Source organism: Myotis brandtii, unplaced genomic scaffold (assembly GCF_000412655.1).
Source record: "Myotis brandtii unplaced genomic scaffold, ASM41265v1 scaffold39, whole genome shotgun sequence".
Lineage (NCBI taxonomy): Eukaryota > Metazoa > Chordata > Mammalia > Chiroptera > Vespertilionidae > Myotis > Myotis brandtii.
Window position 1 is genome coordinate 1,315,588 of NW_005364953.1, and position 16,389 is coordinate 1,331,976.

Consider the following 16,389-nt stretch of genomic DNA (forward strand, 5'->3'; position numbering starts at 1 on the left):
ATGTAGCGAAGGTATGGTCAATTTGCATGTTTGTCTTTTATTAGTGTAGATGACATAACCTCATAGAAGGGGTGGGGAAAAGTGCTGACCTAAGTAACTTTGAAAATCAGTGAAGTCTCCAAGACTAAAAGCAAAAGAAATTGTACATAAGCACTATATTCTAATTAATAAAGTAGTGTCCTCTGTGAGTAAGGATTAGTAATTCTGATAGTACTATACATATATGCTGGGATTGAACAATTAAGTAAATGGATGGTGGGTTTCTCACTGTTGTTGTGGAAGTTTATAGATAAGCAATAGATGGAGGCTAGAATGATGCATGTGGTAATAGATTGGAGTTGAATGCATCAATATGAACTCATATTTAGTTTAATATAGATAAAATAGTTACACATAGAAATAATTGTAGTCATGTGTGTATATGTAGATAGGTAGATTAGATAGATAGATAGATAGATAGATAGATAGATAGATAGATAGATAGATGCAGCATGGTATGCACATATCTATTTCCTTACACTGTTAGCTAAGAGGACCTATAAGCAGTCCTGATCCTCCCCCCACTGTCCTCCCCTGCCGGCCTGGTCCCCCCCAGGGTAAACACTAACCAAATGAAAATGGGCAAAGGTTATTTATTCAGAACTTGCTAGAGAGTCAGCCCATCACTTATATTTTGGCTGACTTAAGGCAGGCAGAGCAGTAGGAAACCTTTATAGTGGAAAAAAGTGAAAGCTTTTAGCTATGCCCTGATTGGAGGTTGTTGCATGGGGAAGCTACCTTTAGGCAGGTTATCTAGAAGTGGTGTATCCTATGCAATTAGTTAGGAGTTCATAGTCATAGTTGCTACTCTCTGGATGGTTTTAATTTCAAAGCGGAGACAAAAATTAGGAAAGATGTCAGTTATTAATCAAGTCCTGGCCATTTTAGAATTGTTGCAGAGATTATTATTTGGCTTCCTGAGCTGGCTGCTAATGATAATGGTCTTTCTAGAAGCCTGACTTTTAGATAGTAGGCTGGTTTCCTGAGCTGCTTACTGTAGATAACAGGTTGGTTTTCTGGACTGGTTGCTACAGACTGTGGTTCAAAGTTCCATTTTTATATATGGTCTGACTATTGTTTCTTTGTAGATTGTATTCCATTTGTAATAACATTCTATAATAAAAAAGAACTAGAGATCTTTGAACAAATAACTTATTACAAGACTGGGGCAAGAAATATGCAAAATGAGCCTAGAACATATTTTAGTACCAGAAAGTAAGGGAGTGATGATAATAACAACAACCTCATAATCATGGTACTACGTCAAAGGGACAGAGGAGCCAATTTTAGGGGCCTCCAATGAGTAAAGTTGAAACAGTTTGAGAAACAAAATAAGTATTTGATAAAAATAAAAACAAATATTGAATTACAACTTAAACTGTGAAATAAACAACCTTTATCCTATACTGATTGAATAAACAAATAAATGAGGAGAATAGACAAACCCTCTATGCAAAATTCCAAATGATTTATGTAGATACCTTTTCCCAAGGGGGTAGAGCATAATTCCCCACTCTTCAAGTGTGGGCTGCACATAGTAACTTCTTTCCAAAGAGTATAGTGTAGAATGAGGTAGGGAGCGGAGAAAAACGTTATGATGGTGAAACCTGACAAATAGTACTTCAGCCAGTTGATCAAGGTCAACATCAATAATCATAAATAATGTTGATAACATGTTTCCTTGACATTGATGTGAAGAGAATGGCACTTTACCTCTCTAGTTTTTATCCTCAAAACATATAACTCCAGTTTAACCATAAGTAAAACAATGTATATATCCCAATTGAAGGAATTCTACAAGATACCTGACCAGTATTTCTCAAAACTGTCAAGGTCATCAAAAACAAGAAAAGTCTAAGAAACTGTCCTGATCAAGAGGACCTAAAGAGACATGATTACTAAATGTAATATAGGATCCTGGATAGGAGCTTACAATGCTAAAAGGTAAAAACTTTTACGGTGACATGGGTCAAAACTAAGCAATCCTGAAGTAAGGGCTTTAGTTCATAATAACTTGTTGATAGTGATTAATTAGTTATGATAAATGTACTATAATTATGTAGGACGTTAACAATAGAGGAAAACTGGGTGTGGGATACATGAGAACTCTCTGTACTATCTTCACAACTTTTCTGTAATTCTAAAACTATTCTTAAATTAAAAGCTTATTTAAAAAACATATTGTGGGCTCTACTGTGAGGACAAACAAAATAGCCTGCTGGGCTTCAGAATGTTACCTCTGATATAATATTGTCCCTGAGAAAGCAGAAATGCTGTTGGATTCCTACAGGGTCAGCAGGAGCTTAGATACTACAGAGTGAGTATTGCTGAAGACCTGAGGCAGGGGAGAAGAAAATACTTTTGGAGTGGCCCCACTAACTGCTGAGGTAACACCGAGCAGTATCCAGTGACCTTAAGGTGGGAGAAGTGGAATAAAGAATATTTTAGTACAACAGTGCATAATAATAGTTCAACAGACTACTTCTAGAGCAGCCCAGATGTGAAAGGCCTCGTGGGGTATATTATATGGGTCTGTTATGTGGGAAATTATACCTTGCAGGGGACTACATTTGGCAGAATGCACTTTGAGCTTTGCACAGAGAAAGAAAGAATATTAGCTTTCTAATTAAAATGCCACAGAATACAAAAAGATGGATCTGAGGGAGACCATTTCCACATTCGTATTAACTGAGCAAAAATATAGCTCTGACTTGATTAACAATTTAGAGGTAAAAAAGATAATCCGGGATAAATTGTTTTAGTGAACCAGAAAGAATGCACAGTTTTTATGAAATTATATTTTAAGTGATACACTCAGAATAAGTGCTTAATGGGGAAACCGGCAGAATAATGGGAGGATAAACAGACCTGGCACGGAAAAATTAAGCATCCTCACCTTTTTGGGATTAAGTCCTCCTTATAGAAATTGGTTTCATAAAATACCATCTAGGGGAGAGCCCAGCATAAACCTCTGGTCTGATTTTTTTGTTTCTTCTCTGGGCTGATAGCCAGCTTCTTTTAAATCAGTTGACTAAGCACTCAAGTGGAATTGGGCTTGCAGATCATTTGAAAACAATAAAAAGTGTCTTATTAATCCATAACTGAGGCTACATTTACACACTTCATAGCATATATATATTATTGATTTCAGAGAGGAAGGAAGAGGGAGAGAGAGATAGAAAGAGATTTCCATGAAGAAAGAGAATCATTGATCAACTGCCTGTAAGTCCCCCACTGGGGATGGAGCCCACAACCCAGGCATGTGCCCTTGACCGGAATCGAACCTGGGGCCTTTCAGTTTGCAGGCTGATGCTCTATCCACTGAGCCAAACTAACTAGGGCAATACTTTATAGTTTTTAGTTTTTTGGGGAAATCCATTTCATGTGCACTGTTTCACTTGTATTTTGATTTTTACAACTGTAAGAAGTAGAAAACTGTTATGGTGTTCATTCAAAAAGATAAAATAAAAAACTGAGAAAAATTTAGTGATTAGTTTAAGGTAACCCAAACATACAATTATGAACACAGACTTCAGCTCAGGTTTCTTAACTCTCATCCCAGTGCTCTTTTCCATCTGACATGCTGCCTCTCATAAACATCCTAGGACCTGAATCTAATTAGCTTCTCCCACTTACCAAGGTATATTAAAGTTTCTGAGAAAATATTTTGGGTGAGCACACAATGCAGCCAGCAGTGACCCTTTATATCAGTGGTTCTCAACCTGTGGGTCGCGACCCTTTTGGCGATTGAACGACCCTTTCACAGGGGTCGCCTAAGACCATCCTGCATATCAGATATTTACATTGTGATTCATAACAGCAGCAACATTACAGTTATGAAGTAGCAATGAAAATAATTTTATGGTTGGGTCACAACATGAGGAACTGTATTTAAAGGGCCAGAAGGTTGAGAACCACTGCTTTATATAATTGGAACTGAAATAAGAGGGAAATCATCTAGGCTAAAGGTATGAAATGACACTGATTGTTTCTTCCTGTCAGTACTACCTGTTACTTGAAGCAGCTCATAGTATCCGTCTATTAAGACCACTTTGGCGGAAATTGGCTAGAGATGTGTCACAAGGACCTGGGTGAAGATGTGCTTTCAAACAAAATGTCAGTGATATAAGGGCTGCTTTTGTAATGCCACCCCCTTGACAGAGTCGCAGCCTGAGCTAAACCATCTCACAGATTCCAAATCAGGAAATTTGATGTGAGGAAAACTTGGTCAAACCAGGATATTCAGTTCAGCATTTGAGTACTTGATCAATTAAATACCAATGACCTGGCTCTCAGAGTATTTATAGGGTTTTGCTTAATGTATCCCCATCAATTAAATGGAAATTTAGTACCATGGAAGGTAAGGGCTAAGGACATGGTGAGGGGAGGCAAAGCCCCTGTAACTGAAGGTAGCACAAATCATCCTGATTGCCAAATGGCTCCAGACCTCTTCTTTACTCTTGTCAAATGAGGAAAAAGTCCAGGACAATCAAGTCAGTGATACTGTGAGAAATAATACCTTTATACAACAGGAGATCAGGGGTGTCAGCCCCAGCACTTAGAGTAAAACAATGTTTAAAAAGAAAGCCCAAGTCTGGAGTAACCTCATGGGTGACTTTATTGTTGTTGAATAATTTAGTTCCTGGTATTTTAAACGTCTAAAATGGATACCACAGATAGCAAGGCTATGTCAAACTACTCAGATTATGTGACCTATTTAAAATAAACTACAATAAAAAGGAGATAATCAAATACCAACATATATAGATTTTTAAGCTTTTAACCAATTGTTTCAGCATCATGTAAGATAGCCAGCATGGTAATAGATTTAAAACTCATGTGGCTCTGACTGGTTGAATTGTGGATTATTTATTTTTTAAATCCTCACCCAAAGATATGCTTTTACTGATTTTAGAGAGAGAAAAAGAGAGAGAGCAGTATTGATGTGAGAGAGAAACATCCATCTATTGGTTGTCTTCCAAATGCACCATGACCAGGTATTGAACCTGCCCAGACCAGGGATTGAAACCCACAACCTAGGTATATGATGCCCTGACCAGGAATCAAACCCACCACCTTTTGGTGTATGGAATGATGCTCCAACTAACTGAATTGTGGATTATTTTTTAAAATATTTTTGTCATTTTTGTGTCTTTTTCTAATTTTAACCAATGAAAATATATTGCTTTTGTAACTATTTTAATATAAAAAATAATGTAACACTTTATCATCAAATTATATGCCAGAAGATTTAGAAAATCTTAAAATGTTCTACTCTCATCTTTAGGAAGACCTGAGTCAAATTTACTAAAGTGGTAGCCCTTGAGCTTACAAAGTACTTCATTGTTTAAATCTCTTTATTTTACCAATGAGGCAACAAAAACCCAGGGCAGTTAAATACCTTGCTCCCGGGCACATAGATAGTTGGTGACAGAGACTAAGAAGGATCACCACAACTTGGTATCATCACCATTTCATCTTTTTCCTACTCTCCCTGCCTCTGCAAACCACTGCCACCACCATCCTTCCTATGATCCCACCTTCCTTGGGGTTTATGTTTGAGGAATTCTGCTATAGAAAAGTGGTTTGAAAATACTATAGCCCTGGGAACACACCATTGGAAAAGGTTCTATATATCAACTCCATTCATATACATAAGCAGCATTTTGTAAAGACAAAGGTACCCCACCAAAAAATAAACCCTAACTAAAAGATTGACATCATCATTCTGTCACATTGCCTGAAATCCCCATTCTGTCATGCCTGTAGAGCCTTAGTTGCAATATTCAATCAATCACCCACAAGAAGTTTATTAATAACATACCGCATGATAGGACATAGAGATTCAGAGATGAACAAGCTCTAGCTCTTCCCCTTGAGGAGCTGACATAATAGCTGTGAAGAAAAGCAAGTAAATAGACTACTTAAAATTGTAGACAGAGAAATAGGTCCTCTGAGAATGCAACACAGAGGCACCTAACTCAGGAGGAGATACTCAGGGAAGGAAGTGACATTTTAAAGGCTAAGTAAGTAGATGAAGTGGGGAAAATTGAGTAGGGCATCCTTAGCAGAGAAAACATGTAATGACTCAGACACATTAGGTTTCATTGAGGAGCTAAAAGTAGTTCAGCACAACTAAGGAAAGACAAGACATTATGGTGTAGTGACAGATGATGATAGAAAGGTAAATGGGTGTCAAGTTATAAAGGGCCTTTGTGGACCATGCTAAGGAATATGGACTCTTTTTAAAGCTGTTTATAGTCACTGAATGAATTTAAACAAAGAATGCATTAGAATTTGGCTTTATAGCATTATATTATCTGGAAGGGCCTCCATATGAGCATGAATAATTGCTAGCCAGGAGCTACTTCCTAAAGGAATGAGAACAGAATTAGCTACAGGTCAGGTATGCTGCCTGTTAATCAGATGGGTAATGGTAATGGTAAATCCTATCTTGGGACTTTGGAATACACAAGCTCATATCTTTAGAGTAGAGCTTATTCCTCTCAATGGTATGCCCCTCTCTGTTTGTGTCAGCTTCTTTTTTTTTTCTTTTTAATTTTTAAAAAAATATGTTTTTATTGATTTCAGAGAGGAAGGAAGTGGGAGAGAGAGATAGAAATATCAATGATGAGAGAGAATCATTGATCAGTTGCCTCCTGCTTGTCCCCTACTGGGGAATCAAGCCCACAACCCAGGCATGTGCCCTGACAAGGAATCAAACTGTGGCCTCCTGGTTCATAGGTCAATGTTCAATCACTGATCCATACCAGCCAGGCTGTTTGTGTCACCTAGTTTCTTTGTTCACTTTGAGTCCTCATAGCAAGCAAGCAAACCAGACCTCATAAATATGAACTTACCAGACATACCTATTGCCTCCATGCTAATATAGCCTGGTACCAAAGAGTCGATCACTCATAATGTCAACTTTGCTCAACCTTAAAATTACTGTTCCCATTAGCTGCTTTTTCAGTTACACATTGGATTAATTTCCTAGAAAGTCAGCCAATCTTACTAAAAAAATATAGTCTCTCCCATGCAGAATTTAAATATATCCCAGGAGACAGAGTAGAGTCCCATTTGGGCATAGATGTTTAAAGTATGTATTTATTCTCCCACCTTTACATCTAATTAGCAATCAGTAGGGCATAACCAGCTATAGAACCTCTGCTAGCCCCCTCTCAGCCATTGACACAGCCTTTGAGCAGTAGTCTGGCTGAAAGCAATACCAACTGCATTAATATTTAACACTGATTTCCATCTGGAAGAGCTATAAAAACTGCAGAGAGTTAGAAATTGTAGGAAGGAAGAAAACAGCTCAGCTTTCAATGTACTAAAGGTGTCCCTGATTGGGGAGAAATAGTGTACCAGTTTTCAGGGAAATTGCAGATGAATAATTTGAGTGAGGGCATTTTGTACCTAAATTAGCTAAGGAAGACTGTGGCATAAACACAGTATTTTATGATATTGCTTGTGATGGTGTCCTGCCACTCATTTACTTAAGAAAAAGATCTCCATCTTCTAATAGAGTGATTTAGAAAAGCAATGAATAGTAATTAAGTACTTAAAAGAAATTGCACTATGTCACTTTGAGATACCATCGCAAAACTGATACCTGGACCAGCTCTTTCAGTACCTCAATAAGTGACTTTGAAGAAGTTTTTTAAAATCTCTATAGACTTTTTTTCTTCACCTATAAAAATATTAAAATGATTTAAAGATGAGATGATAAATACTAAAATGTTAAATATATATGTATATATTTATAATGTGTTGATGAGGGTCTGGATATAAATGAATCATTAAGTGAATCATAGAACTTGAGAACTGGAAAGGATCTTAATGCTCATCAATTCAATCTATTCCTTTTAAAGACTAGAAATTTGAGTTCATAGAGAGAAAATGATTTGCCCATTGTCATTTTTCTTCTGAGAACAACCTTCCACTCAATTTGACGCCCACTCCCAATGATGATTTTGCTTCATGTTAGTTAGAAAAGGGATAGGTAAGACAGACTTGGTAGGAGAAAAGTGAGGCAAAGAGGGCAAAACATCTCAGCCTGGACAACAGAGAATGGTGCTAGCAATTAAAAACAATGTTGAGGCAGGGGGCAAGGGCAGACTAGAAGAGGTTAATGGGGAGAAAGGGGGATATATGTAATACTTTCAACAATAAATAATTTCTAAATAATAATAATAAAATAAATGAATAAAATAAAAACAACATTGACATTCAGTGTGCTACTACCACCAATACTTTGACCCAGACCACTGCCAGTTTCTTCCTAAAATAGTTACATGCAACAAGATGCAGTGATAATAGAAGGCAAAGTTGTATTTGTGGGGGCTTTGGCCACAAATCTCACTGGAGGAAATTTCGTGACTTGGGCTGGACCACATAGAATGCTCCCTTTTTCCATGATAGTTAAGTTTTGATTAAATCAGGCTATGCAGCCTTCTCAGTGGAATATAATCACTTTCTAACACTTCCACTGCTACCCCTGTGGCTGAAGCCACTATCATCACCTCTCATCAGAGTTATTGCAGCAGCCTCTTAACTGGTCTCCTTGCTTCCACTCTTGCCTTCTATTATCTATTCTTAAAAATAGTCAATGATTCTGTAAAAATATATCAGATCATGTCATGTTCCTACTTAAAACCATCCAAACTCATCGTAGTGGCCTTCAAGGCCCTTTTCATAATCTTCTTCTCTATTATCTCTTTGCCCTCATCTTCTGCTACTCTCCACTTCAATTACTGCTCCAGTCACACTGACTTCTGTGCTGTTCCTTGAACTACACTAAACATGTTGGCTCCACAGGAACATTTTATTTGTTGATTCCCCTGTCTAAAATATTCTTCCTCCAAATATGTGCTTACTTCACAAGGCTTTCTATTCAAATGTCACCTAAAGAGGTCTTTCTTGATCTCCATAAAAATAGTAACATACACTCACTCCTTCCTGTCTCTACCACTCCCTTACCCTGCAGTATTAGTTTTCATTTTACCACTTTCTATCTCCTCTACTAGAATATGCCATAAGGTTAGGGATTTCAGTGATTTTGTTTTGTTTGGATTTAATTTGATAAAGTTTTTCTTCACTAATATATCTTAACACCTAAAACAAGGTCTGATAGTAGGCATGCAACTAATATTTGTTTAATGTAATAACAATTGAATAAGAACTTAAAAATGCCACTTATGTTTATGTGACTGGCACTGTGCTAAGTATTTCACATTCCTTGTCTCACACATACAAATGTAGCACTACAGAGGTACTGTTGGTTATCTCATTAAAGAATGAGAAACCTGACAGGATAAGCAATTATCCAAGGCCACAGAGATAGGTTAGGATTCATTAAAATCCAAGCATGGCTAACTCCCAAAGCCCATGCACTTAGCTACCATGAAAGATTTCCTTCTTAGTTCCAATCTGAACCTACATTTGCTTATCTCTTTTTCCTTTTATTTCTCACTCTGTTTTATGAGAATAAATGATTTTGTATATGTGTAACTATACAGGAAAATTCTCTCCCTGCTTACTGAATATCAGTCCAATAAGTGATGATATTCCAAGTAGGACACCATTCAATTTCAACAAATGATTCTGAATGTCGATGAGTTAGCATGAAAAGGGGTTTAAGTGGAGTGCACAGAGGCCTGCCCAGCAGACTGGTTTCAAGTGATTTTGGTACTTATCTGAAGCTCAGAATTCTAGAGAGCTTTTTGTATGACCTGGGAATTAGAACACAAACAGCCACAGAAAGCACTGAGTTTTTGGTCATGATAAATTTCAAATCCAAATGTCAAGCTGTCACCACACTGAACACAATACTTGTATTAGTCTGTGTGCCTGTTGACAATGTTATTTTCCTGATAAAGAAAGCAGGCAAAAAGTTATATAATCCAAGCAAGCAACCCATAGATTCTAGGATGAAGGTGTTGATTTATTTGTGTATGGGGCTTGGCTTAATCAAAAGCCTCGGAGATCATAGAATGACTATTACACACAATAATAATTATGTATTTATTGCTTCTGCCCTTGACAGTTTTAAAAGATTTTATATATATATAAAAAAATGCTACTACCCCAATACTTTGACCCAGACCACTGCCAGCCTCTTCCTAATATAGTTTCTCCCCATTGACCTCTTCTAGTCTGCATTTTTTTTAATTGCTTGAGAAATGCAATTAAAGAAACAAGGTCCTAAATGTGATGGCTATTAAGTGGCACAGCCCAGAATAGTCCCCAGATCTTTTAACTCTCAGTTCAGTTATCTTCTTTATATCACACAACATTCCTAACAATTTTCTTATGGAATCTTTGCATTAATTTTACAATGGTTCTAGGAATATTCAAGTTTGATAACCATCAAGTGCTACCAAAGTTTGATCAGCAGATATGACATAGGTATACTCTTAACTAGAGTGGTAGGAGTAATACTGCAAAGCCCCTTGCCCAACATTTTGCTTACACCAATCTGACCTTAGATCTTATGTTTCCTTATTCAGTTAAGCCATTAGAGAAGAACCACATGAAATAAATTGTAATTATAAAATGATATAACTAGTGAGCTTTGGTATCCCAGCAATATCTTAAAGAATGGGCCATTGGACATATATATTTTAATGGGAGGAAGGGAATGAAAAGAAGGAGAGACAGGACTGCTTTAAATAAAGAGGCCAAGTGAAAGAGCCTAGGTATCCAGAGGACAGTATGGAAACATATAATACCTGGAGTAGGAAAAGCAGAATATTTCATGGGTTGGGGGCTGAAGGAAGAGAGGAACATGAGAAATAGAAAAAGGGTCTGGGAGTTAAAATTATAACTGACTGATTTTGCTTTGAGATAGCTTTGATTAAAAAAAATCAAAAACCCAAGTTCTATCTATGCAAAACAAAGTGAGCTTGCAAAGACAAAATATTTTTTGTAAGTACCACACAAAAGGAGAACAAAATTAAAAAAGTCTTAGCTTGCCAATGTACTCCAGTATGTTACCCAGGAAGCTGGAACTCATTTTCTAGAAAGCTAATGAGCTACTAAATGGGGAGTGTAAACTGTAAATGATGTCAATCAGGAATGTTAATGAGAAACTCTGTTGCATGTTGATTTTTTCATTCTATCTCTCAGTCAATTTTTCTTTAAAGATCATATATGGAACTACTAAAGGGTTTGTAAGAAAGCACTAAAATAGGTTACAAATGATAAAAGAACATTATATTTCAGGGAGATATTCTCTTTGACTCGTTAAATGTTCCACCATAGTAACCATAATTTTGTCAATAATTGCTGTAAGCAAGTTAAAAATAAATAAGAAGTGTCCATTGATATTCATTTAAAGAAACATTTTAGAACATTTTGAATAACATAATTCCACTGTGTAATCGTTTAGCTCTGCTCTTGCAATACATATGGAATCCAATTGTGAAATCAAGTGTATTTATCAATGAATTAGGAGAGGATGTTAAGAGAACAGGTACTACTATTCACACTAATCATAAGACTCTTCTGGTTATCCATCATGTCCAAATGTCTTTGAAACTGGGAATTTTCAAAGACATATATTTTCCTCTTTAGTTTCAAACAGGAATAAATTCTGAGAAGTTTGTCATAACATAGTAAGGTTGATTTTGTTTTTTGTTTTTACAAAGAACAACTTCTAGAGCTGGGATGGCACAGGTTTCTTTTTATATGCCAATTTCAATTGTTTTGTGATGGCTGCCTGGGTTACTGCCAAAAGGAATCCCATGATTAATTTGTCATGTCCATGGCTGAAGGAGAGGGAAAGTGGTAATACAAGTGTCAAATATTTGCTATCTCTTCTCTAGAGACTATTTTTACCTTTTTAAGTCTGATGATTAAAAGTTGGGTAGCTTCTGCTAGTGGGTAGTGGTAATTTCTGATGGAGTAGAACAGTCTACTCTTGGACTCTCCTCAGGGGTGCATATGTGAGAGGTATGAGAGATAAATCATTGATCAATTATATAAAAAGATAATACAATTTGATATTAAGTTTTATAATCCTTAAGGCAGTGGTTCTCAACCTTCTGGCCCTTTAAATACAGTTCCTCATGCTGTGACCCAACCATAAAATTATTTTCGTTGCTACTTCATAACTGTAATGTTGCTACTGTTATGCATCATAATGTAAATGTCTGATATGCAGGATGGTCTTAGGCGACCCCTGTGAAAGGGTTGCTCGACCGCCAAAGGGGTCACGACCCACAGGTTGAGAACCGCTGCCTTAAGGGAAAGTATGACTGGAGCAATTATAAATAGAAAATCTATGTATAGGCAATTCATCAATCATTAAAATAAGCTACTTCAATATTGTTCTTTTAAAATTATTTCAATATACTTGGTATACAATATTATATTGGTTATATTAGTTTCAAGTTTACAATATAGTGATGTGACATTTCTATACCTTACAATGTGATCATTCCACTAATTACAATAATTATCTGTCACCATGCAAACTTATCACAATATTACTGATTATATTCCCTTTCTCTTTTTACCCATCTCCATCCCAGTCACTATCCTTCTTAAGTAAACTTTGATTAGACTTTTAAAATATGTTAAATTCTTTCTCCTAATGTGCTTCTAGACCAGTGATGGCGAACCTTTTGAGCTCGGTGTGTCAGCATTTTGAAAAACCCTAACTTAACTCTGGTGCTGTGTCACATATAGAAATTTTTTGATATTTGCAACCATAGTAAAACAAAGATTTATATTTTTGGTATTTATTTTATATATTTAAATGCCATTTAACAAAGAAAAATCAACCAAAAAAATGAGTTCACGTGTCACCTCTGACATGCGTGTCATAGGTTCGCCATCACTGTTCTAGAATATATAAAGAGGCCTCTGAACTAGTCACTTCTGTGAAGCAAAAGCAAGCAGTTTATAACTGTGGTGCTAAAGTTCCACATCTACTGTTTTCCACTGCAGATATTACTTGAGAACCCTGTGGCTTGCTTGACTCCTCACCTTGTCCTTAGATGATTATCTCTCATTATTGTGATTTTTCAGAAAAATCTTAAACTGTCATTTCCTATTTTCTTCATTCCTTAGTCTGCCCTTTTCCAGGCTGGGAACACACACAAAAAAGTGGTATCATCACATTGATTCTCTTCCTCTTCAGGTTTCTCAAGGTCTTACCACACTCACCCTCCAGTTGACTAAATTACTGTATGGCTTACCTTATACCCACTCTTTTCCAATGGTTCCAGCCCCAGAATTTCTTTACTCCCTTGTCCTATCTAATAAGAGCTTCATCTACAAAGAAAATACTTTTTTTCAGTCAAACACTTCTTATTGCAATCTTTCCTCCTACAAATGCCTAATTATTCCTTAAAGGAAAATTCTCATTTTCTTCATTGTTTTACCACTTGAAATAATAGCTTTTATGTATATTAACCATTTAATGGTTAATGATGACATCATTTGCTTTGTAACCTAAATATAGTTAGCACCAAGAAATTAAGTGTTCTCAGCCTTGGCAGAGTAGCTCAGTTGGTTAGAGCATCATACACCAAAGTTCAATCCCCAGTCAGGGCATATACAAGAATCAACCAATGAATGCATAAGTGGAACAACAAATCCATGTTTTTTTCTCTCTCTCCCTTACTCTGTCTCTCTAAAAGTAATACATATTTTTTAAAAAATAAATTAAGTGTCCTTATGAATACCAACTGACACTGATTACTTGGTTTTGTCCTCCCTGTCTGATCCTTTTTAAACGCTCTCAAGCCACAGTTTAGTAGCTTACTTTGAAATGAATACCACTGCTATGCACAATATCAAATGCTGAAGTCCCACTTTCTTCTTTGGGATGCCAAAATGTTTTATAATTTTATAAAATGAGATTGCTAAGAAAAATAATGAGTACTGCATTACACCATATAAATACAAATTATTTTCATTGGATACTAAGCTATTGTGAATGTGCATTTTATCTTGTTCATTCCAGTAAAAGCCAGATGTAGAACTACTGGGTCCTTCTTTGTCTCTTGTCATAGTCTTTGTTTTAAGTCTATTTTTTCTGGTATAAGTATTGCTACTGCAGCTTTTTCCTCAATTTGCATGAAATATATTTTTCCATCCCTTTACTTTCAGAATGTGTCTATCTTTCAATCTGAAGTGGGTCTCTTATAGACAGCATATGTATGGGTCTTGTTTTGCTATCCATTTAGCCTCCCTATGTCTTTTAATTAAAGCATCTAATTCTCTTGCTGTTTTTTTTAAAAAAATATCTTCTATTTTAGATGGTTTATTATAATTTCTTTCGGAGAAGATCATTTTGAATTGAAATTTTGGGGTGACCTATTAGCATCATATAACTAGATGTTTAAATCTCTCTCCAGTTTTGGAAAATTCTTAGCCATTGTTTCTTTAAATAAGCTTTATCCCTCTCCTCTTGTTTTGGAACTCCAATGATGGAGGCTGGGGTCTCCTCCATCTTGGTGATATTATTCTCTTGGCTTTAGTTTCAATTCATATTTGAAGGTCTGGCTGGACACCACCTTGTTCAGGTGGAGTCAGGAAAATTGTTCACAATCTTCATCTTCACTATGTCAAGCTCAGGAACATATTTTCTTCTGTAGAACTACTTATGCACAATTTTAGGACATAGATGGGCACTGCTGGTTGAAGGTACTAAAAGTTTGCAAAATAATTTTCCATACACATTGTCTCCAATCACTCGTCTTTCATTCTCTCTGGAATCTTTTCCAGTTGGACTTTCTCCACCCCTACTCTGTCAAAACTGCTCTTGATAACATTCCATTGACCTATTATTTACTAAGTTCAATGGTTTATTTGTATGTATCATATTAATTTATTACTCTCCCCTTCCAGGAAAAAATGTTTTTTTACTTTATTCCAGACACCACACTCCCTATTTCACTGACCACTCATCTTCAGTCTCTTTTGATAGCATTTCCTTGTGCCAGGTGTTCATCAAACCCATTTCTTCTTCTCTCTTGGGCCATGCTTTGGCTACTTTTCCCAGCCTCCTTATGTGTAGCCACATAAATGAGTTTTTCTAATGGAAAATGAGCACAAGTTATGTGCTCATATTTCAAACCTGGACCATAAAATCCTCCAAATTCATCTCTCTTCTACCAGCCTGACACATTATGATGAAGTTTAACATTGTGACTGTGATCTGGGAAACCAGATAATTAAGGATAGTGGAATAACAGTTAGGTCACGTTTTAGGATTTACATAAGGGAAACATAAACTTCTATTTGCTTAAGATATTTAGCAATTGCATGTTAGAACAACTAATGTTTACTTAACTAATGTGGACTTTAGTTTTATGATCCCTTAATGTTACATTGCCTCAGGCATTTGTCCATAAGCCTCTTATCTTTTGTCTTTTTGTAATGAATAGTTTTTATCTTTTTTCACTTTATTTTATTGGTTACACTATTACAGATGTCCCCACCCCCCCTTTGTCCATCTCCCCGTAACCCTTACATCCCCATGACTATTTTGTGACTGCCAATTAATACTTCTCAACCCCTTTACCTTTTTCATTAGTACCCCAACACCACTCCCCTTTCATCTCACCATATTAAAGGCCAACATCCATTGAATGGTTTATGAAGCTACTTAACCTGACTTTTGATATTTTTTCTTACTATTGTCTACCTTGTTTGCTCTTCTACAGCTACATTGACCTACTCACTGTTCCCTGAGCATACCAGTCACATGCCTAATGAAAGTCCCATTGTACTTCCTATTATTACTGCCTAACAATTTACTTCTCAAAATATCAGAAGAATTAATCTCCTCACTTTCTTTATGTCTTTACTCAAATGCAGCCTTCTCAGTTAGGCCAATCCTCATCACCCTAAGTAAACTTTTAAACCCCCAACGTACCCCAGAAACATTCTGCTCCCTCTCTGCTTTATTACCCTTTGTATCACCTATCATCAACTAATGTACTATATATTTTAGTTACTACTTATATTGTTGTTTTGTTTCACAAGCTAGAAAGGAATGTACATGAGAGTAGGACTCTTGTTAAGTGCTATACCCTGAGCACCAAGCACAAGCACATAGGAGGTTCACAATAAATATTAATTAAATGGGTATTTTGCCTCACTGCTCTTTTAAATTGTTTCAATAAGTATCAAGCAGAACTTCCTCCACTATCTACAGATCCTCACAGCAAATGGCAAGGCAAGAAAGCATCCTCTTCAGTGTCAGTTGAATGTGTTTCCACGGCAGATATGAATCCTATAGCTACTCACCAAGGTGGCATATCTAATAGCTAATTCCCATGCCAGTGGAGTTGCCATTTATCACACAGCTGCACTATCGTGCTACTCAGACTG